Here is a 14762-nt window from a genome sequence, read left to right as displayed (position 1 = left end):
GTGTCCACCAGTATGTAAAGACTTTACCCCGACCGGAGGAAGCACCTACATGTGTATGCCTTGCAGTCAGCCCCTTACAGGATGAAATAATTCATCTGAATTGTTCAGAGGAGACGTTGTGAGGCAAAGTTCAGAGGCATGCTAATGACAAAAGCATGTTCACAGAGAAAAAGAAACCTGTCAACTCTGAATGAATCAAGAATGACACAACAGAGGTTAAGCCATTGCAAACCCTCGTATGTCTTTGTTGAATCCACAAAGAGGTCTTGCAAATGTCTGAAATAAACTGGATGTTTTGCAGCACCTGGTCCGTGCATCAGAGAGGTCGGGTAAGAAACAGAAAACCAAAAGTGACACTGCTTTTAATTGTGGAATAATTTAGCATAAATCATCCATCATTAAATCCATTCGTCAGCTGCCTTTACCTAGTTAATCGGGTGACAGGGTGTCATCCCTAGAGGTGGGTACACCTCCTTGACATAACGGTCTGAAAGGTCCGTTAATGTTCCCCGTGCATGTGCTGATTATTCTGAAGGTTGAGGTAAAGCGTCAGACGATCTTCTGTGTTTGAGCGAGAAAAGAAAAGCGAATCATTCTTCTCAGACTTTTTGTTGAAAGTATCTTTCACCAAAAGTCTGAAAACTTGTGTAATTTTGACATATACGTATTTAATCAATCAATCAATCAATCAAAGCTTTATTTATAAAGCGCTTTCCGCAACCCTGTCAGGAAGCCCAAAGCGCTGAACATGGTACAGTTGTAAGTACTTATACTGAATAAATCAACAATAAAAGAAATTCAAATTACAAAATACAAAATGGAAATTACAAGATAGATGAAACATTCCGGTAAAATACAAATGTGTGAAACACAATTGGATTGAGTGGATGGATTGAGTGTACCAATGAAAACTGTGGAATGGATTCAACATAATAGAGGGCCATAATCAAGCATGTTCTGGAAACGCCAAGCAGAGGAGGTGTGTTTTTAGGTGACTCTTAAAGACTGACAGAGAAGGGGACAGCCTAACTGAGGGTGGCAACTGGTTCCAGAGTAACGGTGCTAGGACTGAGAAAGCCCGGAAATAGAAGATTATAGTAGTGGTAATAAATAGTAGTAAATAGATGATTTAGAAGGCTAGACAGGAAGACATACTGTAAATGACAATGACCGGCACTTGTATAGCACCTTTCAGAGTCAGAGGACTCCAAAGTGCTTTACACTACAGTGCATCATTCATCCATTCACACGCTGGTGGTGATGAGCTACGATGTAGCCACAGCTGCCCTGGGGCGCCCTGACAGAGGCGATGCTTCTGAGCACAGGTACCACCGGTCCCTCCGACCACCAGCAGCAGACAAGGTGGGTTAAATGTCTTGCCCAAGGACACAAAAGCAGAATTCTCTGTCGGGAGCCGGGATCCAACCTGCAACCTTCCCATTACTGAACAACCTGCTCTACCTCCTGAGCTGCTGCTGCCCATTGTATTGGTACTAGTGACATCATCATCGTTTCTTGCCTTTGAAATGGGTTCAAATCCCTCACAGGCATGAGTCAAAATCCTGGAAACCTTTCTAGCAACAATTCTTCCTCTTCAATAACACTAGTTGGTGTTTGTGTAGATTCTCAGTTGCCCAGGGAATGGTAATCCTGAAGGTACGGTAGGAACACCTGGACTATTCTTGTTTTACTGGAGAAGAGGCTGAACGTCTTCAAAGCTGATGGGGGTTGTATTCTATATCACTGGAAACCCTGATTAGTCACATATGAAGGACAATTTGTGAGGATTGTGCAGCCATGCTCTTCTGCTGTTAGTATTCACTCTGGTTGGAGCTTTGAGTGCTTCCAGGTGTTACAGTCACAGGTGTATGAGTGGCGCCTGACTGGATGGCTCTTGGACACCTTGGGCACGCTGTATGTGCTTAAAGATGTAGATATCATTCATCCTAAACATTTGCCTTGTAAGTCATACTCTGGGGAAACAAAGCTCTGGTACACTGTTATCAGGAATTAGAAGAGAACCACATCACAGTTGGGCTTCACACGGCATCTTTTGGACTCTTATTTCCTGACATGTGGACATCTCTTCTCTGATTGGCTAACAGCAACGCAACTCTACCACTGACTCTGTTTGCTCTGCAACGTTGATGTTTTATCTCCGGAAATAACACAAGCCTGGAGGAGTTCTGCTGTGCGGTGGAGCTGCTAACGCTAACGGTTAGTTTCTACTAGCCGAGACGTTCTCTGCTGTTTTCTGGAAGCTAAACCAACAACAGCCTTCCCCGTCGTGAGTCCAGATGGGTGAGTCCATGAATGTTAAGTGACAGTGTGACGTAGATCTGTCAGGATGTTCTAATCCTAGAGTTTCACCGTCTGTTTTCTATCAGAAGCTAATGCAGGATATAGGTGTAGGAGACTATTTTCATGTTCAGCTTGCATGAAACACTCAGAGTGACCCGTTAGAATCAGAAATATAATTAAAAAGTGTTTTTTTTTCAGAGTTCTACATCTTTAAGCTGGGTGGGTCACTAACTCCAGTCTTTGAGGGGTACCATCCTGCAGCATGGCAAGGAGGCTTCATCCAGATGTGCTAGAGCAGAAAACAATGGGCTTGGTGACATCTGGATCAACACTACGATGCTGGTTAACTGTCCTGGTTGAGTAATGATGGTAATTCCACAGCTAAATGTGACCAGACTGGTGATCGGGATGAGGGGCATTTAGCATATTTAGTTTAGTTTAGGCTTCAGCAGAACACAGATATAAAGATACGTTCACTAGCAAGAAGCTGAGCAGCTAATGAAAAGGTTAAAAAGAAAAACTGGTGATAGAACTATTTTGTGAAACATTTTTTGATGAGTTTATTGTGATAGGACCCTAATTAAACTAACACGCATTATTTTTTTGCGTAACTGAGGAGAAAACCCAAACCTGCACTGGAAAAACCCACAAAACATCCAAACTCCAAACAGAAAGTTGAGAATCTGAACCTGGGACCATTTTCCAGAAAAGCGGTAGCTCTAATCACTGCACTGCAGCACGGAGGCTCATTTTCTGCAACCGAAAATTGTTTATAAATGACTCTTTACCCAAAAAGACAGAATGTATAATGTGTTCATATTTGCATAACCAACAGCTTAAGTGTTACAGTTATACATTTACTGTAGATAGAAACCACATAATGAACAGTAAGTGTATTCAAAATTACACAGATGTGAGTTTATTGCCTTAGCTGTGCAGAAAAACAGGAGTGGGTTGTGTTATTTTGTTTACCGGTCTTCAGCGCTCGCACCAAAAAGCATTCATCATATTACCAGTTTCTACAAGGATAAACATCCTACACAGCTCCGTGTGCATAGGTTTAGAGCTGTTTCCCGGCATTCAGACTCAGAGTAACACATTTGCTCACACATGTGTACACATTCAACATAATTAAAATTAGATGGGGATAAGAGGCGGCGCAGTAAAGACTGCTGCGGCTCGCTTCTCCAAATGTGCTGCAGCAGAAACTCGGCCGTGTTGCTTTTACCTTTAGCAAATTTGTTTATTCTGGGGAAATTGTGTCAGTAAAATGAAACATTTAGATGTGTGTGATGAAATAAAATAAACTAATAATAAAAACGCTTGAATTTCCTTGGCAGAATTCTGTCAAGAAGCTCAGAAGATAGGCTTTTACCATCTTTGGGAAAGAAAGACCCAAATAGATGACCTTTGTTGTCGGTCTTTAAAAGGTCAAGAAAACGTGAGTACCGGTGACACATTTCACAGATTAGGCCGGGGATTGGCCCGTCAGGTTTGATGATACCAGCCTTGACCCGGCTCTGGCTTTGTTGTTCACACAGAATCATCAATGCTCTCATTTAACTGAATATTTTAACCCTTTTGAAACACATTTCTGTGAAATGTTCTTTAAGGGACGCCACAGGCCACAGACTTTTCTATGGAGCATCAGGATTAGTACCTTCATCCGAATCCTGACATGTGCAGTCCTATCCATGTCTACTGCCCCCTGGTGGAAGATCTACAGATGGCAAGGTCCTGTTTTTTCTTTATTACTGTTATTTTGTTATAGAATTATATAACAGCAATGATTTCATTCCAAGAACAAGATTTTTATTATTACTTCAAATTTCGGATCAACGAAGGATGCGTTCACTTTAGAAGTTCCTCTTTTCACCAAATAATGAAGGCTGTTCAGCTGCAGAAGTGGAATGCAGCCTTGTGCTTTCTCCGTTGCCACCCAGCACGTTTTAATTGTTCCTCTGCTCCAACACACTTGATTCGATGGCTGAATCACCTGTTCAGCAGCTCACTCGCCTATTAATCACCTGCTGATTACAACCAGGTGTGTTGAAGCAGAGAAACCGCTAAAACATCCAGGATGGTGGCCTCAGAGGACCAGGACAGTTTCCATGCTGTTGGTGTAAACAGCGAACAACAACATGGAACACTGCCAACTCCTGTTGTTAAAGGTTGTGTAAACGCTGTTGTTAAACCTTTCCATTGCATTAAATTTAGCGTTTTTAGGTTTATTAATAATTCTCTGATGCCCTTTTGTTAAAAGAATAACAAATAATATCTAGGTCTCAAAGCAAAGTTTAGTGGGACATTTCCTGTGACGGCCCTTCATCACAACTGCCAACCAAGCACAGGTGCCATCATTAAAAAGCCATCATATAATCAGAAATGTGGGAAAACATGAGTTACTAACCCAAACATGCAAATGTAGTTATTTATTACTTTTAATTGTTTGACTCTCATTTCATTTATTTATTTGTAAAGCAACTTCCACGACCTCAGAAGCCCAAAATGCTGAGCACAACAATAGGTAATAATAAAAAAAACATTACAAATTAAAGACCAATAAAAGAGGATGTTGCTCTATACTGCACCGGAAGCCAATGTAGTTGTGACAGCACCGGAGCCATATGCTCCTGACATCAGAATCCTCGCAGCCGAGTTCTGGTCAAGCTGGAGGCGTGCAACCACCCCCTGACTCAGACGACAAGGATTTTTGACTTGGGGCGACGGTGGCACAGGAGTTAAGTGCTCACCTCGCAATCGGAAGGTCGCAGGTTCGAGACCCGCTCAGCGTGTCGCTGTCGTTGTGTCCTTGGGCAAGACACTTAACCCACATTGCCTGCTGGTGGTGGTCGGAGGGACCGGTGGCGCCAGTGCTCGGCACCCTCGCCTCCATCAGTGCGCCCCAGGGCAGCTGTGGCTACATCGTAGCTCATCCCCACCAGTGTGTGAATGTGTGTGTGAATGGGTGAATGACTGATTGTGTTGTAAAGCGCCTTGGGGGTTCCAGGACTCTAGAAGGCGCTATATCAAATACAGGTCATTTACCATTTAGCTGTGCTCAGACTACTGCTAGCTCACTCATAGGATGTAATCTCCATTTCTTTAAACTAACACTAAGGTGGTCATTATTTCTAACTTCTACACAGAAACACTTTAAAAGGGCTAATGTAACCTCACATTTTCTCACACACACAAAAATTATTTTTCATTTTCTCATTTTTCATTAATTTGAGGCAGTAATACTTTAAATGTAATCATTTTATTATAAAAACTGCTGTAAAGTCTGACTTTTGTTAGAACTGATTTATTTAATTGGTTTTTATCCGGCAGGTCAAAGAGTCAAAACTGTTACAGAAATTAAATTCATAACCTCCAAAACAAACAGAGTGGACTAATATCAATAATATAAAACATTATTAAATCTCATCATCATTACCTTAATAATATTATCCCCAAATGAAAGAAAATGTATTAAAAATGCAAAAAAAAAAATCACTTTTTATGCTGCCATTTGGTTGGGAGTGGAAGTTAAAAGGTTAAAGGTCACAACCACCACTGTTTGTACTTGAATAAAAATCAGGCAAATGTGTTTAATTTTGATTTTATGTGTCTGTAAAGTGATGACATATTGATAATTGTCACCTTGCAGGAACAAAGCTAAAGGTCGATGATGGAGAGGAGTTGAAGAATTGTGGAATATTTGTCACATCGACCAGAAAAGGTTACTCTGATGACATTAAGCAGCGCCGACATTTCTGCAATTTCAGGTTCCTGACCTTTAGCGATGCAGCCAGTCAGCAGAACGCTGAGACTTCCTTACATCTCAACATTTGCTGGATGTTTTTGAAGCAGTTTAACGTGCTTTTATTCAAGCTAATTGTGTGGACTGTAAGCTGCCTTGCTGCTCCCACACAAGCATCCTGGGGAACGTTGGCAACCATCAGAAATGCTTTGGAGGAACGTGTCTTGGAAAATCCAGTTTGGTTCCATTAGGAGAAGATTTGAAACAAACTCAATCTGCTAATAGCTGCAACATGAATCAGTTCAGGCTTTCCATCCACTTGCAAACAGTTCCCCATTCTCAGTTATGAATATGTTTAAAACATCTTTAATTCCTGCAAAAAAAGGTCACATTCAAATCTGCTTTTGCCACAAATACGCCTTTTTCTAGTAGAAAGGGCCAATTTGATGCTCGTGTGCCCTGACGCACCTAAACGCTGCTTAAAGAACATCAATGCAAAGAAGGATTAGGTATTCCTGTATTTTGCTAATCATTTATGAAATGCATAATTATCTCAGCCAGTTGTTGAGTGGATTAAGAATCATTGATTCTCTCTCCTCGTGTATATATAGTGACTACCTAACCCTTTCAAATTCCCTAATAGAAATATTATGTGTGTATGTAGTTGGCAGAGCCGCACTCCGGTTCATATTTCATGCAACGTTGGATGACTAATCCATGAAATGTGTGGGTGGGATGATTAACACAGACACCAGCTCTGAAAACATGTTTGCTTTGAAACTCCGAACAAACACAAAACTATGGAAAATGGCGGGAGAACGAGAGCTCGCGTGGATTCAGGACTCAGAATTTATGACTAATTGTGTCGAGTCAGGAAAAAAAAACCCAAGAGGAGTGCACATGAGTAAACCATTAAGTAGAATTTTATTCCTGGGATAATTCGTTTTTAAATGTTGCGAGGGTAATTGTGGAGGCTCTCCTGGAGCCAATTTAGGAGCGAGCCCTCTAGCTCTCCCGCGGGGTGGCGGCGCTCATTACACACCGCCTGCAGGCCAAAGGAGAGCGGCGAAGACAACACTTGTTAGGAGATCACAGAAACAACACTTGCTGCATGAGAAAGTGTTGCTCCACCGAAAACCAAAGAGGTTACAGTGTCATTTAAACCTTAATCAGAGTTTGGTTCCAAGGAAACAATTCATCAAAGTCCTGCTTTTTAGGCGTTTTCACGCGTTTTACACGCTTGGAGGTTTCAGCTAATGAATGCAGTTTGAGGACGCTCCATTCAGGATAATGATCGTTGTTCCGTGGGCTGGGGGGGGGGGGGGGGGGGGGGGGTAGTGACGGGTTTGTGTGTGGTTTTAAATAAAACACCATTAACACTTCACTAGAAATACTTGCTTTTAAAGAAACTTATTTCTGCAACTTCCAAACACAAAGTCACTAAGCTACAGCTCATATTTCTACTTTTCCGTTTTGTGTTAAAATAACACCCCTCAGCTATTAATCCTAAATATTTGGAACCTTGAGACTTTAAACCTCCTTCACCTGTCTCACCATGAGTCGACTGCACCTTTTAATTTCTTTGCTCTTTGTAAAAAATAAATAAATAAATAAATAAATAAATAAATAACCTAAAAATAACAATACACGTTAGATTTAATTTAAAGATGACTTATTGTTTAGATTATATTATTGCTGAGGTCTCACATGAAGCCGTTTCAGCGGCTTTATTCTTTACATTTTCAGTACCTTCCAGAATGAGCCGTTTCAGTGCTCTGTCACTTTAAGAAAACAAGGAGTTGCTGGCCACACGCACACATTCCCTGATTGGCTGCCATAAGGTGAGGAGCTTGGTTTTCAGGGAGGGGCTCCTCCAGCAGCACTTGAGGTGGTTCTATTCTAACTTTTTGGAACAGCTAAATTTGTGGATGTATTTCCTGAATCCAAACACTGACAGAAAAAAGATGCACGGGTTTTGTCAGGTCTAGAAAGTTTACTGACCCACATGGCAAACAAAAGGATGCAAAGGTGAGTTTTGTATAAAATGTCCCCTTTAGGGGTAAGTTTGTGCTTTTGGTTATGACAAAATATTACCTGGAAATGCATATGGAATATTTGGACAAGCTGAAAATCAGATCTGATTGGCCCTGTATTCTTAGTGTTTTGCTGCCATCTTAAAACGGCTCAGTTTTACAGTTGATAGTTATTTCAGCAGAAAGATTCCAGGTGGACTTGATTCCTGGATGCACCAGAAGTGCTACATTTAGTGGTTAGTGCTAGTATAGACTAAAATTTACCTTTTTAAATACCCATGGACTTCTATGTACCTAACACTGGGACGCAAAAGTGCAGTTTGGGGTTTATAAAATAATGCTATCACAACATTTAGGAGATTGGACTGACTTTAAAGATGATAATTTAATCAGTACATTTGCAGTGGTCTCTAGTATAAATGATGATGATAAATGATGAGTCCATCTCTAGGGAAAAAGGGCTCTGGCGCTCCTGTTTCTGGAAGTAAGTCAGGTGTAGGAGACTAATGTTCAGCCTGCATGAAAACTCAATTATATTGCTGGGTTTCGCTCACGCGACTCTGCAGTCGCGCAAAACTCAAATGGGGGACAGGAAGAGTTTTGCTCCTTCATGTTGACCCACATAGTTTAAAAGTCTGAGTTTTCATACACTGTGGAGGACTTACGCGGCGCTGAAGCGATCGGCATAACAAACTACCTTGTGCTGCCTTCCTCAAACAAGCCTGGAAGCCTACAGCAGTTTTACTTCAGGTTGGTTAACCTTTTAGTGATCCGGAGAAGCTTTAAATGACCATTGTCTTGTTTTGCTCGGGTAAGTAGTGAGGTGTCTCGTCTCGTCTCGTCTCGTCTTCCTCCGCTTATCCGGGTCCGGGTCGCGGGGGCAGCATCCCAACTAGGGAGCTCCAGGCCGTCCTCTCCCCGGCCTTGTCCACCAGCTCCTCCGGCAGGACCCCAAGGCGTTCCCGGACCAGATTGGAGATGTAACTTCTCCAACGTGTCCTGGGTCGACCCGGGGGCCTTCTGCCGGCAGGACATGCCCGAAACACCTCCCCAGGGAGGCGTCCAGGAGGCATCCTGACCAGATGCCCAAACCACCTCAACTGGCTCCTTTCGATCCGGAGGAGCAGCGGTTCTACTCCGAGTCCCTCCCGAATGTCCGAGCTCCTCACCCTATCTCTGAGGCTGAGCCCGGCCACCCTACGGAGGAAACTCATTTCGGCCGCAGTAGTGAGGTGTGCAATTATAAATCATTAGCTCATGATAATTCTCTATAGCTAACGCTAACAACGTGTATGCACTAGTATCTACTTGTAACTAAATTTTTATACTTTTTAAATCCAAATTACTGGCTGGTTTGTTTGATTTCAATAAGGTCCAAACCCCACGTTACAACACTAAGGTAACTGCTAAAAACATTAGCACTCTGAAAGCTATTTGCAGTGAGGACACATGAAAACACTGCGAAGGACTGGCTCTCTGTCCAGGGTGTACCCCGCCTACTTGCCCGTTGACTGCTGTAGATAAGCACCAGCCCCCCCCACCCCCCCACCCCCACCCCCGCCGTGCGACGCTGCGTGGACAAAGCGGGTTCAGAAGATGGATGGATGGACACATGAAAACAGTGTAAAACTGTTTACCTGTTGTTTTTATGACTGTTTCTAAGCAACTGTTTAATAAAACACCCGGTGATCACTAGGGTTGAGCCGGATACTCTTCAGACGAGTATCCGGTACTGATAAAGCATTTTTGATGATTACGAGCATGAAACGAGTAAAACTCGTAAATATCTGTAATCATGCTGAAGGAAAATCCTCATTGGGTAACTGTCTGTCTTCACGCTCTGTGATTGGCCAGTTACATAGAGCGCCCGCCCCTCCCTACACACAAAACTCTGCAGCTGGGATCTCAGGCCGGCCCATGCATCTACACACACACACACACACACACACACACACACACACACACACACACACACACACACACACACACACACACACACACACACACACACACACACACACTCACACACACACACAGAGGAACGGATCCCTCTGTGCTTGCTGCACTGTTGCTCACGTTTCTTCAGAACTCTCTAGGTTTTCTTCAGCTCGCCTCTTTTTCGGTTTAATATTTAAAGTTACTTTTCATAACTTACGTGGTGCAAGACAGAGCTAAAGACGGCTCATGCATGCGTCGGTCACTGCCTCCGCTCCGCTCGTTCCCCCACCCCCCCCCCCCCTCTCTCTCTCTCTCTGTGTATTAATTCATGCACTTAAATATTAATGTTCTGATTTTATTGAAAAACTTCTTCTGTAATAGTTTCTTTACTATTCTGATCAAAAATATTTAATCTCAGTTCTGAGGCTGCTCTATAAATAGTTTTCAAATAAACAATACACACACAGCAACTTCTGATCAATCCATAATCAATTTCAGACCTAAAATAATGTATTGATGTAAACTACACCCACTTCCTGGTTATGCCACGCCCACTCTGAGTACATATACAGATAGTGGTGTACTCGCTCATCCCTAGTAATCACTTACCTGTTAGAAAGTGATGGCTGTAAACTCCAGCGTTGCCCGTTTCAGCTCCTGTTCTACGTCGTAGATTACTGACCCGCCTCGGCCGGCCTCTTTCAGAATGTTATTTTTTATTAAGTCCTTTGTGGCGTTCTACATTCGGGACCAGAATTAGAGTGTCCTGATTAGAGTGATCGTAATAACCGTAGACCACATAGAATTTCGCATTTTAACGCCCAGTCACCAAAGTAAAAAGGGTTTTGTGCGGCGCCGGCTACTTCTGGACCCCATCTGCATTTAATGACATAGATGCAACGTCAGTTCCGTTTCCATACCTTTCAGGGCGCATCAGACTAGCTGTTAGCATGTCAGTCCTGTAGGATGTAATCTTGTTTCTCTGAACTGAGGCAGTTTAGGAAGCCGGGTAAAAGTGATTATCACTTTTATGGCTGAAACGTGCCTTTATTGCTAAGTTTACTTTTGCTTTCTAGAATAAAAAGCTGGTTCAAGTCGGACACGTTACGAGTTGCCGCACAGTCGAAAGCAAAAACAAAACGGAACAAAAAAGCGGGAGTGTTGCTTTCAGGAAGAGATGAAGGAGCATGAGGCTTTAGGAAAAGCACTACACAATGGTGGCGGGGGGGAGACGGGGGGTGAGTAATTACTGGATGCAAAGGCCAAAATGGAGCTCCTGCTGACAGAAAAATCAAATCTGTCAGCAATTAGAGGAGGTTGAGCAGGACGTGTGACTGAAGAGTGAGACGAGAGGAGAGCGGCAGAGATGATTAGAGCCTTTATTTATCCAAACAGCAGGTTAGTTGTCCAATCTGCCCCTTTGTCACTTGTTGCTTATATGAAAGGGGAACCACTTCACCAGAATAGTGTTCCTCGTGGTAACCAGTGGGTTTTACGCGGCCAAAAGCTGAAGAGGGCTGCTTTTCAACCAGGAGGAGAATAATCCCGGGTTTGATCTCATGCTGCTGCAATTTGCTCACAGAGCTGATCGGGAGCCCTCGTGTTCCCGGCTGTTCATGGGAAGTTTAGGAAGGAGCTGTTGGAGAGGTGGGGGGGCGGGGTCATTCAGTCAAAACATGATCCTGCTGCTCCGTCCGGGCCTGCGGCCGTGCACGGATTCAGGATGCTTACAGCTAAATAAAAACTCCCTGATTTATGGCGAGGTCTGCATCATTTATCACAAACTCATGATGTTTGTTTCCCTCAGAACTTTTGAAAAGGAAGTTCAGGACGTGTCAGTCTGTTAGAGAGCTCCATGCGGTTAATTGCATCGGTATCTCTCAGGTGCGGAACGGAGCCAGAGCCGTTCCCGTTAAACGACCTCGGCACTGACGCGGGAAGAGAGGAGGAGGTGAAGAGGAAGGAAATCATCAAATAAATGACGAAGTTCACGGCTGTTTGAAAAGAACGACGCAGAAAACTTTATAATTTGCTGATGACGTGAATTTATTTCATTAATGTATATTTGGGGTGTTTCCACACAGAAGCCGTGAGAGTAAAAGACGCGTGTTTGATAAACTCTCCAGCTGACGGAGGCTAATTCCACTCAAACATCTTTAACCAGCGAGAAAATTAATGTCTGCCTCCGTGTTGAAATGCTCTCGCTTATTCAATTAAAATGAAAATTGAAAATCTTATTAACAGACAAACTGTAAGTACAACAAAAAATGATTGTGCGAGTAATCGTTTTGGATTGAGGACGCTCGTGGTTTCTGGATAAAAGTTAAATTCCTCCCTATTGAATCTAAATTTATTTTAAGTGTTTGCCGATATCGCTGGGAGTCAGATGAAGTTACCGCAGAGTTGGTGATATTTGTGGTCAGACGGTTGTCAATGAAGTATGTGGAGAGTAGTAAAGCAGCGCCTTAAATATTCCTTCTTATATGGAGTCCAGATGTGGAAAGATATGAAATTCCATAAATCACAGAGGGCTGATTAACTGTCCGTGTTTGTCCGATGAAAAAAACGCGTAAGTACATCACTCACGGATGGAAGCAGGTTCAGAAGATTACAGAGATACATATTTCTGAGCAGTGGTGGATTTTTATGTGGCTTTCACACACACACACACACACACACACACACACACACACACACACACACACACACACACACACACACACACACACACACACACACAGTGAGGCACTATTTTGCTGTGGTAATATACATTTAAAGGGATTTTTCTTACGCGTTAATAATTTATATCTAAGTAAATAATTAGGGTTAAACATAAATATTTAGGATGAAATTACAATATAAAGTCTAAATAAAAGTGTTTTTATTTAGAATAAATATTTATCCAACAGGTAGGCTGTCAGAGTGCCGTAAAATGGAAGTAGTCCACCAAAATAAAAGCACAGGTAAAGAGATTCCCCTATCGAAGTTGTCAGAGATGTTGAGATCGCACGAGTCCAACTAACCAGGAAGTAGCGATAAAAGTTCAGGAAGAACAAGGACAAGAACACCGATGTTTAGTTAAACTGCAAAGGAACCTTAGATAGAGGATCTCTTTACTTTGCTTTTATTTTGGTAGGATAGTCACGTACATGTTAGCTAAAATGTTTACTCAAAGCATTTATATTCCAATATTTAATAATACATTTATATTTTCATGCCTTGTTATTGTAAAATGTTTATTTTTTTGTTTTTAGATTTGATTTTCAATACTGACTTTGCATCGTTTTTACTGTAAATATTCTGAGAAACTGTTGTAATTTCCTTAGACTAATTAAAATGTCCAACATCTTCTATTATCGTGTGATGATAAATGTGACAAAAGGTATTACTGTAATTCCAACTGATGTTGTACAGTATTTCACATACGGTATGTTAATAATGTGTTGCCTGAGTGTATTTACCTGTGCGATCTATTCGATTTTAATGCAATAAATGTATATTTAAGTAATATTTAGAAGTTTGTTGTTGTTTCACCTGCTGATGCGTCTTGACTGGACTTTAAAACCCGTCTCATCATTCCTCGCAATCAGATACATTCAAGGTGAACACGGCTAGTTAATAACAGCTAACAGCTAGCAGCAATCTGCTAGCTGTTGGTGGTTAGCATTCAGCCAAGAAGGTAAATGATAGAGGAAAAAATTAATTTCTGTCCAAATCAAGATTCTTATAACAAAAGATTTTAATTAGATTGGAAATTTCCACCTGATAATGCACTTTTCAAACTTTTCCTAGCTTAGTCGCTGCTCGTGCTGGTTGTCGGTCAACGGCAAACGTGGGCTTCCAGAGCCCACACCTTCATCACCTCCACGGCTCATGACATCACAGACACCTGGCAGATTTCTAATTTATAGAAGAAAGTAGCTAATCCTGGAATTGACACAATTTGTTACCAAGATTACTGATTACTGTGAATCAAATCTTCACCTCCAGAATCGGAATCAGTTTGGACCGTGAGTTGCTGTAATGACCAGAGGTCCCGCATTTAGCTGCTCCTGATGATTTCTTGTAAATAAGCTTCAGGAAAACGTTCTAAGACAACAGGAGCTCTTCTATTAGCCGTTAGCTCATAAGCTATTTATCCAAAAACAAGGAAGTCATTATTTGTGACTTTAACTCAGAAACAGGCTAAAACGACCACGTGTGCCTATGTTGGATATTCTTTACACCAAAAAAATGAAACCTTTAAAATCCTAATCTGAAGGAAAACGATTCCGGATTGAGACAAAAGAAAACTGTTAGAATGAACACATAAACACATTTCCTTTAATGCTCCTGCAGCTTAAACACACTTAATAAGACTTCTTTTGACTGATAGGGCAGCGATGAGTACCGAATTCGGTACTTTTTAAGGCACCGACCGAATTCCATAGTACCGATTCATGTCATATGAAATGGTACTTTGTTTCGGTACTTGTGCCACGCGCAAGAGCGTAACGTCGTCAGTCACTGTGGGCGAACTTTTAACAAAGAGAGGAAGCGTTCTGAAGTTTGGGCCCATCACTAAATGCGATGGGCTACTGGGTGATGATGAAACCAGCGATAAAGATCCGAGGATGAGGCATCTTAATCTGCTCCAGCAGCTAAATAAACTGTTTAAGATAACGTTAGCTTGACAGTTTAGTTTTGTTTACATAGCTAATGGTGCGTTCACTTTCTCCTCGGAAATTCCATCTTCCGAGTAGGAA

Source organism: Nothobranchius furzeri, chromosome 12 (genome assembly GCF_043380555.1).
Source record: "Nothobranchius furzeri strain GRZ-AD chromosome 12, NfurGRZ-RIMD1, whole genome shotgun sequence".
Taxonomy (NCBI): domain Eukaryota; kingdom Metazoa; phylum Chordata; class Actinopteri; order Cyprinodontiformes; family Nothobranchiidae; genus Nothobranchius; species Nothobranchius furzeri.
This window is presented reverse-complemented; position numbering follows the sequence as displayed.